The sequence below is a fragment of the Elgaria multicarinata genome, chromosome 5 (genome assembly GCF_023053635.1).
Source record: "Elgaria multicarinata webbii isolate HBS135686 ecotype San Diego chromosome 5, rElgMul1.1.pri, whole genome shotgun sequence".
In the NCBI taxonomy this organism is placed as follows: Eukaryota; Metazoa; Chordata; class Lepidosauria; order Squamata; family Anguidae; genus Elgaria; species Elgaria multicarinata.
Window position 1 is genome coordinate 37,817,983 of NC_086175.1, and position 10,333 is coordinate 37,828,315.

Below are 10,333 nucleotides of genomic sequence, written 5' to 3' on the forward strand. Positions count from 1 at the left end.
TAGGTTAAACTTCATGAAAAGTGCAAGCCAAATTTAGAAGCACCCTCAATACATGCAGTCCAAATGTATCTTTCCTTTCCAGGGTCAAACTCTGGGGTTAAAAACTGTTTCTACAAGTGCCCAGTAAAAGTTAGTTCTGGCACGTGCAAAAGAAGACAAGGCTCCTGCACTTTTAGTAGTTATGTAGAAGAGGGAATTTCAGCAGATCTAGTTTGTTTTCATGCATAGTGCTGATTGGCTGCATGATGTCACACTGAAATGTGCCCACCATTCCTCAGAGCAAACTGTAAAGATGACCTGGGTGTAACTGTGACCTTAGCTAGACCTACCTTTTATCACGTGACGGAGGAGGGAAGATCTCGCGTTGTGTTTAACGCGACATCTCTCCTCCATTTACACGCGACGACCTCAGGAGGAAGGGTGTCACGCCCATTTTTAAAATTTTCTTAAAGCAACAGGAGCGCACGAACATTCATGTGCAAAAGGTAAGTGGGTTTTAAAATTAAATTTACTTCCCCACTCCCTCCCCTACCCCCGATGGGCTCCTGGCTCTGCGCGAGGAATCTCACAGAACTAGATCAACCTGCAGCAACAGGCCACACTTTCCGTAGAGCCCGAGGCCACGGAAAAACCAGGCCCAAAGTGTAGGGCTCTATCCCGGGGCATGGGAGGGTTGATCCCTCTCTGATCCAGGGATCCCCTGTGCATCATGTGGATGCACAGGGAGGATCCCGGGGTTCGCCCTGGGATAAAGCCCCGTCTAGCTAAGGCCTGTGTATCTTTTTCTCAGTTTGGCTTTCAGAATCATGCATAGTTCCATATTTATTTATTTATTTATTTATTACATTTATATACTTCCCCATAGCAGAAGCTCTCTAGGCAGTTTACAAAAGTTAAAACAGTAAACATTTAAAAAGTATACAAAATTTAAGAATCATCAGAAATATAAAAACAAGAATATAAAAACAACAGTATCCATTTAAAAACAACAGTTCTGGGGTCTGTTAGAAAACAAACTTAGAGTTGTTAAATGCTGTTAAATGCCTGGGAGAAGAGAAAAGTCTTAACCTGGTGCCTGAAAGATAACAGTGTTGGCTCCAGGCGAGCCTCATTAGGGAGATCATTCCACAGTCGTGGGGCCACCACTAAAAAGGCCCTCTCCCTTTTTGCCATCCTCCGAGCTTCCCTCGGAGTAGGCACTTGGAGGAGGACCTTAGATGTTGAGCGCAGTGTACGGGTAGGTTCATAATCTGTGTAGGGAGGTCCTAATTCTATGAAACAGACTTTCTGGGGGCAGATGTTCTTCGAAATCAAGTCTGTATCTAATCTATCATGCAGAATACAATGGGATACTCTGGATTTGTATGTCAAAACCTGAAATGTGCACTATTTTTTTTAAGTGAAAAAATTATTTTAGAACATTAACACGGCATTTCTTTCTTGCTGTATCAAGAGGGCTTAGAGGATACAGCTTCATTTCTTCATTGCATGTTGGCAAGGTAAGCTAAGCTGGCAAGCCATAGCCTTGTTAGCAGATGTGTGGAGAGGAAAACAGGCCAGGGACTACTGCTCCCATGCCTGACTTTGCCGCACTCAGAAGTTTGAAGCTTGATGTTGGCACATTCACACATTAGAATGAGCCTCCCCAAAGCTGTATGCATGTTGACCCTTTTCCTGATGAGGAATTACAGATGCACTGTGGCCACAGCTAGACCTAAGGCTTATCCTGGGATCATCCAGAGAGCCGCCCAGAGAGCTTCAGCTATTGGGCAGTATAAAAATGTAATTAATAAATAAATAAATAAATAAATAATCCAGGGTTCGCCCCTGCCTGAGCACTGGATCCCCTGTGTGTCACCTAGATAAACAGGTTTGACCCCGGACAATCCAGGGATAAACCTTACGTCTAGCTATGGCCTGTTTTTCCACTCTGGTAGATGCTGGGTGGATACAGGCAGCTATGGTGGTAACTCACCTCAGTCTTTATGTAATCAATTGGTAAGCTGTCAGTATTATTCTATTAAGCAAAAAGGAGATGTTTACAGTTCTTCTGCCCGGTTCTTATTGGGTAATAGAAGTGTCGTCAAATTCTCCTTACCATTTCGGAGGATGATCCAACCTGATGTATTAGTTATTTATCTATTTTAGAATTGGTTTCAGAAATGTATCAATTTCCCAAAAATGCAGATCTTCTATTAATGCACAAGGAAGTAATATAATATATAGATATCAATTCAAGGTTGTGAAACATAAAAAGAGTTTTAAGATGTTCAACATGGAGAAGTTTGAGCTACTTGCTCTTCCTTAGGGAAGCACTAAAATAAAGAATGCAAAGTGTAGATTATTCACAATCCAAACTATTTAAAACACAGTGGGCCTGTTCAGACGACACTGAGGGCTTTGTGGTTAGCTTACCCACATTTCTCTGTGGTTAGCACTAACCACAAGCTGTACAATCGCACACATCATTAACCCTGTTCAGTTACCAGTTTCCTTAACCACAAAGCAGCTAGATGAGCTTCTGAGTCCACCAAATGCTCCGCCCGATATCCCATCAGCCCTTGCACTAACAGAGCTGGTAGGTGCGTGATTTAGGCTGCTCTGTACTGCTAGCTCTATGATTTCAGCCCCTTAACCACAGCTGCATTGCATAACACCTTTAAGCCAAAGCTAGTGCCACTAACCTTGCTGCAGAACATGATTAGTGAAGTTGACTACAATGTAGTTATCGGAGACACCTGGTTAAGGAAAATGCATGTCAGATGACACTGTTAACCCTGCTGATTAACCAAAACCCCTTAACCAGCATGGTTAACAGTGTCATCTGAACGAGCCATTATAAAAACCACTTCTGCTCAGATAGTCAATTTTATAGTGAACAACCTAATCTTAGGAAATAGTTCAACATATTTAATGTTAGATTGTTGTTTTAAAAAAACAAAAAACCCTACTCATCAAGAACTATAAGAATTCAGAAAAACTTAGTTTCTAATTTATAACAGTCAATAACCTAACCCTCTTCCCTTTTTCAGAAGCCATGCCTCATGTGATATCCTGTGTCCTAACAACCTGAAGGTGGAATGGAAAGGGTCTTGCTGATGAAAAGGCAGGAAAGTGTTGCAAGAAGAGAGTATGAGAAGATACAACAGGACTCTGAGGCTGGAAACAGGATGGGAATATATAAATATATACAGGAACAAAGGAAATGTTACTCACTAATATTCTAAGTAGAGAAACCTCTCAAGTTGTCATATGGTGCGTAAGCTACAGTTACACGGGATTCTAATTCAGCCAGTAATTCCAAATTCAAATATTTTTATTTTATTGTTCCTAGAGTTTATATCACATGCTTCTGCATCAATATTTACTCATGGCAGCTCCCAAACATTTAAAACACAGTACAATACAATACAGTAAGAAAAAATAGTCATAGCAGTGAATCAATTTAAAAATGCACTAAAAGCCAGAACTTTTTTAAAAAAGCCTGCTAAAATGAAACTGTTTTCAAAGCTCAGCTAAAAGTAGGCAACAACTCTTGGCAGCTTATCCCACAATCTGGGGGCCACCACCAAAAAGGGTCCATCCCTTATATCCAACCATCATACATTTGTCAGTATGACAGACAGAAGGGCCTCAGATATAGAGCTTTTCTACACAAAGCTGTTGATGCACTATATCTAGTTTAGGTTTCATCACAGAACTGACAAAATTCCGAGTTCTACATGAAGAGCATTTTCTTTCCCCCTTTTCCACTACATAACCTCTAGCTGGCACTGCAGTATAGCAGAAGAGTGCAAATACACAGGTGGAAAAAGCTTCTTCTTGTTTCTTTTTTGCTTTAACAAATAATACCACATTTTCCCTGCTCTAAAAAGACTCACCGAAAGTGCTGTTTAAAAACAGAAGCAAACCTGGAGGATCAAATGTCATGAACAGAACCTGTAAACAACTATGAGTAGGGAATGACGAGCACACAATACATGCCTCGTGCAGAAAAGCTCAGAGTAAGGTTCTTGCGAAGAGGCAGTTCTTAAAATATTCTGGTCCCACTCTGTTTGGGGCTTCATATGTCAAACTCAGAACCTTTATTTATTTATTTCACTTATATACCGCTCCCATAGCCAGCGCTCTCTTGGTGGTTTACAGAAATTCTAAAAGATAAAAATGAGTATACAAAATTTAAAATTCTAAAACACAGAACATACACACATAAAGCATTAAAAACCGTTAAACAACTAAACATATGGGTGATTAAGATGTGCCACCATATGCCTGAGCAAAGAGGACAGTCTTAACCTGGCGCCGGAAAGATAGCAGCGTTGACGCCAGGCGAGCCTCGTCAGGGAGATCATTCCATAGTCTGGGGCTACCACCGAAAAGGCCCTATCCCTCGTTGCCACACTCCGAGCCTCTCTTGGAGTAGGCACCCGGAGGAGGACCTTAGATGTTGAACGTAGTGACCGGGTATATTCACGTCAGGAGAGGCGTTCCGTCAGGTATTGTGGTCCCAAGCCATGTAAGGCTTTATAGGTCAAAACCTGGGCTCGGAAACATACAGGCAGCCAGTGCAAGCGGACCAGAGCAGGTGTTATATGGTCAAACCTTCTGGTTCCCGAAATCAATCTGGCCGCTGCATTTTGCACAAGCTGCAGTTTCCGAACCGTCTTCAAAAGCAGCCCTACGTAGAGTGCATTGCAGTAATGTAACTTGGAGGTTACCAGAGCATGGACAACTGAAGCCAGGTTATCTCTGTCCAGATAGGGGCGTAGCTGGGCCACCAACCGGAGTTTGTAGAAGGCACTCCGTGCCACTGAGGTCACCTGAGCCTCAAGTGACAATGATAGATCTAAAAGAACCCCCAAGCTACGAACCTGCTCCTTCAGGGTGAGTGCAATCCCATCCAGAACTGGTAGAACACCCCGGTTCTGGATGGAAATGGATGGTTCCATTGAGACTGGAAATAAATTTGCAACCAGTGAAGTTGACAAAAGGACTGTCATCATATTATGATCTGTATATAATGATTAGTAAAAAAAAACCTAATCAGTTAGCATAATGGTTATTTCAAGAGCAATAGAAACAACAGACAACATCAGCAGCATCACCTTTACAGCAGCCTGGAGTACCAAAGGTTTTCATCCATCTTCTAAACATCCCCAAAGTTGAAGGGAAAATCTATAAGGAAAATGATGCCACAGAGTTATGCTGATCGTTGTAGCCACAAGCCTGGCCTCTAAGGAACCCAGAGCAAGGGAGACGGAGTCATAGGCCTTAGCTAAACGGGACTTTATCCCGGGGCGAACCCCATGATCATCCCTGTGCGTCCACATGATGCACAGAGGATCCTGGGATCAGGGAGGGATTATCCCTCCCTTGCCCAGGGATAGAGACCTCTACTTTTGGCCCAGTTGCCGCAGGTTGACCCAGCTCCGTGCAAGGAATTGCACAGAGCCGGGAGCTGTGCCCATCGGGGGTAGGGTGGGGGGAGTGGGGAAAACTTACCTTTTGGTGCTCGAGCGCTCCTGTCACTTTAAAAAATGGCGGGTGCGACGCCTCTCCTCTTGAGGTCATCGTGCCTCACATGTAAATGGAGGAGGGATCTCACGATAATCACATCGCGGGGTCGTCCCTCCTCTGTCCTGGAATAAAAGGTAGGTCTAGCTAAGGCTATAGAGGGAGATATAACCTGGGTCCAGAAGTGCCACGTTCTAGTCCACCTGAAGTTTCTGAATGGTCCACAAAGAGCATATTGCTGTGATCAAGCTTTGAGCTCTGTAGGGAATACATGACAGTAAGCAGAGCCCTAGGCGGAAAACCACTGCAGTGAAGCAATGACGTTAAACAACTTGCCTGAGTCTACTTGAAGTCAAGCTAGTAATATCATCCAGTCAGCATGAAATAGTTTCTAGGTACAATTCACACCCAATTCTGCCTCTTTTCCCATGGCCTTACATTAGTGGTGTTCTCACATGAGTAATGCATGAGTTAGGAATTCAGAGATGTCTCCCATGATCAAGGAGGCTCCGAAAGAGGCTTAATAGGTTTGTAACTATTTCCCAACAGGGCTCTGGTGCCTTGAACAGGACGAAATTTAAGAGAGCATTTAACAATGTGTGGTGAGGCATTGGGGGCTGGATCATAGGTGGAGGATCATTTCATCACCATGCAGGTTGAAGCTGCACCTGCTAAGTTGCTGCCTGCCATTCAGCTGTTTACAGCACAGGATCCCTGCCTGAGGAAAGGCAGGGAAAGCCAATAAGCCTATAACTAGATCTTAACAGTTCCTGCAGCGTCAGTTTATTAGCCTATCTTACACGGGGTGCGTTGCTTACTCAAGCTTGTACATTGGACTGAAGCAATAAAGGTGTCATTAGTATATGTTGGAAAATGGTGATCGCTGATAGATGCTGTGTCTAATTTTATTAGTGCAAACCTCTTGATGAACGATGTGTCAGTCATCCTTTCTTTGACTAAAAGAACATGCATCTATTCAAGTTATATATTTTTAGCCTTCTTTAATGCACATTTTATATCCAGTCTTCAAATCGGTAGCCTTTCCAGAGAAAAAGATAACAATGAATGAAGAAATGTTCAAGAGCTATAGCAACCAGGTACTTGAGCTTCTCACTGAAAATGTATTTTAGTGATGTAATATCACACTTTATTTTCTTTAAAGCAGAATGTTGCACAGTTTAGAAGCACCATTTCCTTACGCATCATTTGTGAGCTGTTCATTCTTCCTTCTTCTTTAAATAGATTCCTGCTCCTTTCAGGGTTGATCACAAACTGTACGTTATTATTTTATTTTCCACTTAGAGCCTATTGATTCAGCCCAGCCTCTTGCTAGAGAAACAAGCTTCATAATGAGGTAGTAAATTCTGATTTTGTGCTCATTTGATAATTAATAGTGCCATGTCAGCAGCAGTTTAAAATGCAAGTACATCTTTTCCCTTCAGGTTATAAAACATGGGTTATAAGTCAACTTGCTTTATGCTGGATATGTTTCTGGAAGGGGTACAGCTTCTGTGAAGTGCTGTTTGCAGTTCCTCAGCAGAGCTTATAGGAATCTGCCTTATACAAAGTCAGACAGCTGGGCAGTCTAATTTAGCATTGTCCAATATGGCTGGAATTTTAGATTTGGAAATTTAGATCTACCTAGAGATGCCAAAGTTTAAAGTGGGACCTTATACATGCAAAGCATGCATTCTACCATTGAGTAGCAGCCCTGCTTAGTTTCAGAGGCCACTGTCCATACAACAGCTTTGCCACTTTATCAGTGGTAATGAACTAGTGCTTTGTTTTTCATTACCCTACTCATGTCAGCCAATACATAACTTTAGTCACATGCCCTGATCCTGGCAGGTTGTTTAAAAGTGTTTCATTCAATAAACTGCATGCTGAAAATGTCGCATGTCTGTAAATATTTTGCTGAATGGAAGGATCATGTAAATCTTTGAAATCACACAGGAAGGACATGAAAGTACTTGAACATACAGTGAGGATCATGTGGTCTAGTAAATTCTGCATTCTATTTGGATATCTGGGTCTAAATCTCGGTCCAGCCCATGGTCTTAAGTCTACAGTCCTACATACATACTGGGAGTATGCCCCATTGAACTCAGTGGGACTTATTTCTGATGTATGGGATTGTGATTTGAATGGGCTTCAAACAATATTGTGTGGCCGTAGGAGCTAAAAATATGCCATACCTAGAAGTAAATGCTACAGAAGCAAGCAAGGGCTTAAATGGAAGGTGAAGATATATATAACAACATATCCAAAATCCACCAAAATCTAACTTTATGTATGATGACTGCAATAGCTATGATATGCATACAGATAACATCTGTACTTGATATATCATTACACAAGACTGGTCAAATGAAAATGCTCATACATCTGCAAAAAGGTATCTTATGATCCTTCATCCGAGTGCTGCCATTCTTTTCTGGTGACTGAAAGAATCTGAGATATCGAGCCATTTCCTCTAGTATAAACTTACATATGAACCGGCTGCTCTGCTTAAAAACTGTTACATATGGAAACCTAACCAGGCATTAGCATTTTATTACTGAAATGATTTTCTGAGCCTTTGACAGTAACTGAAATTAGGACAAAACTTGCCTTAGGTGGAGGAATTCTCCATCTGGTTCAGTGGACATAACAAGATGCCATTAACGAATACCACTGACACGTTTTCCACACTTGACATATCACCGTTTGGTTTGACATTATGGGAAAGAGCCTACCACTAAAAATCATGAGCAACAGAGAAGATCCAGGAAGCCCATGCCAGCTGATGTGAGGCTAACTGAAGCAATGATAATTTATCCCAACCAAAATGCTTCCCCAGCAAATCCACAAACTAATGGCCAGTTCATTTTTTCTGCTTACTTGTTGCTCATCATGTGATGACCATGGTGAGATCCTCAAAAGCAAATTGCTGTTTCAGGCCTAAAAGTTGCTTCTCAGATCAGGCAGTTGATGTTGGCCTCCTTTGAATGCTGATGTACCACATAAAGCTAAACATAGCAGTTTAAATAAAATAAAATACAAGTTCTAAAATCAGGTCAAAAAACCAGTGGAAAGTACTAAGCATTCATCAAGTGTGGATCACACTGCAGAGAATACTATTCACCACATTTTCTTGGGCCATGCAAGGAGTAGATTATGGAAACTGCTCTTATGAGATTGCAATTCTATTCCCACTCACCTGGGAGTAAGCCCCATTGAGCGTAATAAAACTTACTTCTAAGTAGACAGGTATAGTAGCATTCTAAAGGGGTTCTTCACATCACAAGCAAGACAGAAAAAGGTCCAATAACTCCCAGCATCCCAGCTAGGGAATGTTGGAGATTTCCCCACCCCACCCCAAGCTAAGCATCCATAGGAGTGTGTCCTTAGTCAAGTAATGGTGAATCAGTGGAACATTTGGAATTTTGAGAAGAACATGTCATGGGCTCAATCACAGAATGAGTGTGGGAATGCTCATTCACAAAATGGCTGTTAGGCAGGACATGGGCCAGTCACAAAACACCCATTTCACAGAAAGGCAAACTGGGGAGGCTAAAACACAGGTAATTTGCCCAAGAAATTGAGTGCAAGGCAGAGGTGGAGTCTGACCCCAAAACACAAACACAATTCCTTTGAATCTGCAGTTCTCTCTTATTCTGGGTCACCACACACTCTCAAACACTCCCGCCCACCCTACACTCCCAGCACACAAGATCTGCTCACCCCAGTCAATCATTTCTCTCTCCCAAACTTACACGCAAACATATACGCTCCCCACTTTCACCCTGTCATTTCATGTCACAGGCCTCCCTAACCTCTCCCATCATTCTGCTCGAACCTGCGTACTCCATCCCCAATCTCCTCACTCCACTTTCCACATGTTGGGTCCCCACCCACCCACTGTCCTCATCCCTCCTGCTCTCCCCACTCCATCCTAGTCTCCCCACTTCCTCCTCCAATATTCCCCACACATACACCCCATCTTCCTGCTTCCTCTCACTCCACTAGGTCACCTCCAGCCCTTCCCCAGTTTCTCTGTTGTCATTCCTTACTTCCTAAGACTAACTCTGGGTTCATGTGGGTCCCAGAGGCATTTTGAGGAATAAAGATGGCGGGTTACCGGAAGCCAGCCTTTCAATTTGAAGTGCTCCCCACAAAATGTTTTTGTTTGTTTGTTTGTTGTTTTTAAAATAAATAACCATTTTTATACCCACAGGTTTTAGCAGGGCAGTTAAGAGGTGCAGGGGAAGGTAAGTTAACTGTGTGTTGTTTAATTGATAAATAATGCAGAGTTTCTAGGGTCTGTCATCACAAAAGAACCCAGGCATAGGTGTTTCTGGGTTAACTGAAAATGGCTTGTCACTGTAATTCCTGGGTTAAAGAACCCAGTAATTGCTGCTGTGGTGCATGAACCAGGTCATACATTTGATCCAGAACAGTGGTGCAGGAACACTAAAAATGAAATACCCATATGAATCAAGAGTTTGTGTTGTAATCATAGCTTAAAATGCATACCGGTATGTAGTAGTTTCCATGGTGGGAGTTGTGACAAACATTATGAAAATGATGGCATAACTTACTGTACATAGGATAGGTTGTGTGGTTATTTAATATCATAAACAATCAGCTTAATATCATAATAAAAGATTGTAATCGTTGGTTTTATTATATAGACTTTTTACATAGAAATTTCATAGAAGTTCTTGAAATAGTATTATAAATAGTATAAATTTCAGTGTTCATCCCAGTTGAGGTTTGTTAAGTACACCTTTAAAAGAGTTCTAATTTGTTTTCTATTGCTTTCTACTAAAAATGTTTT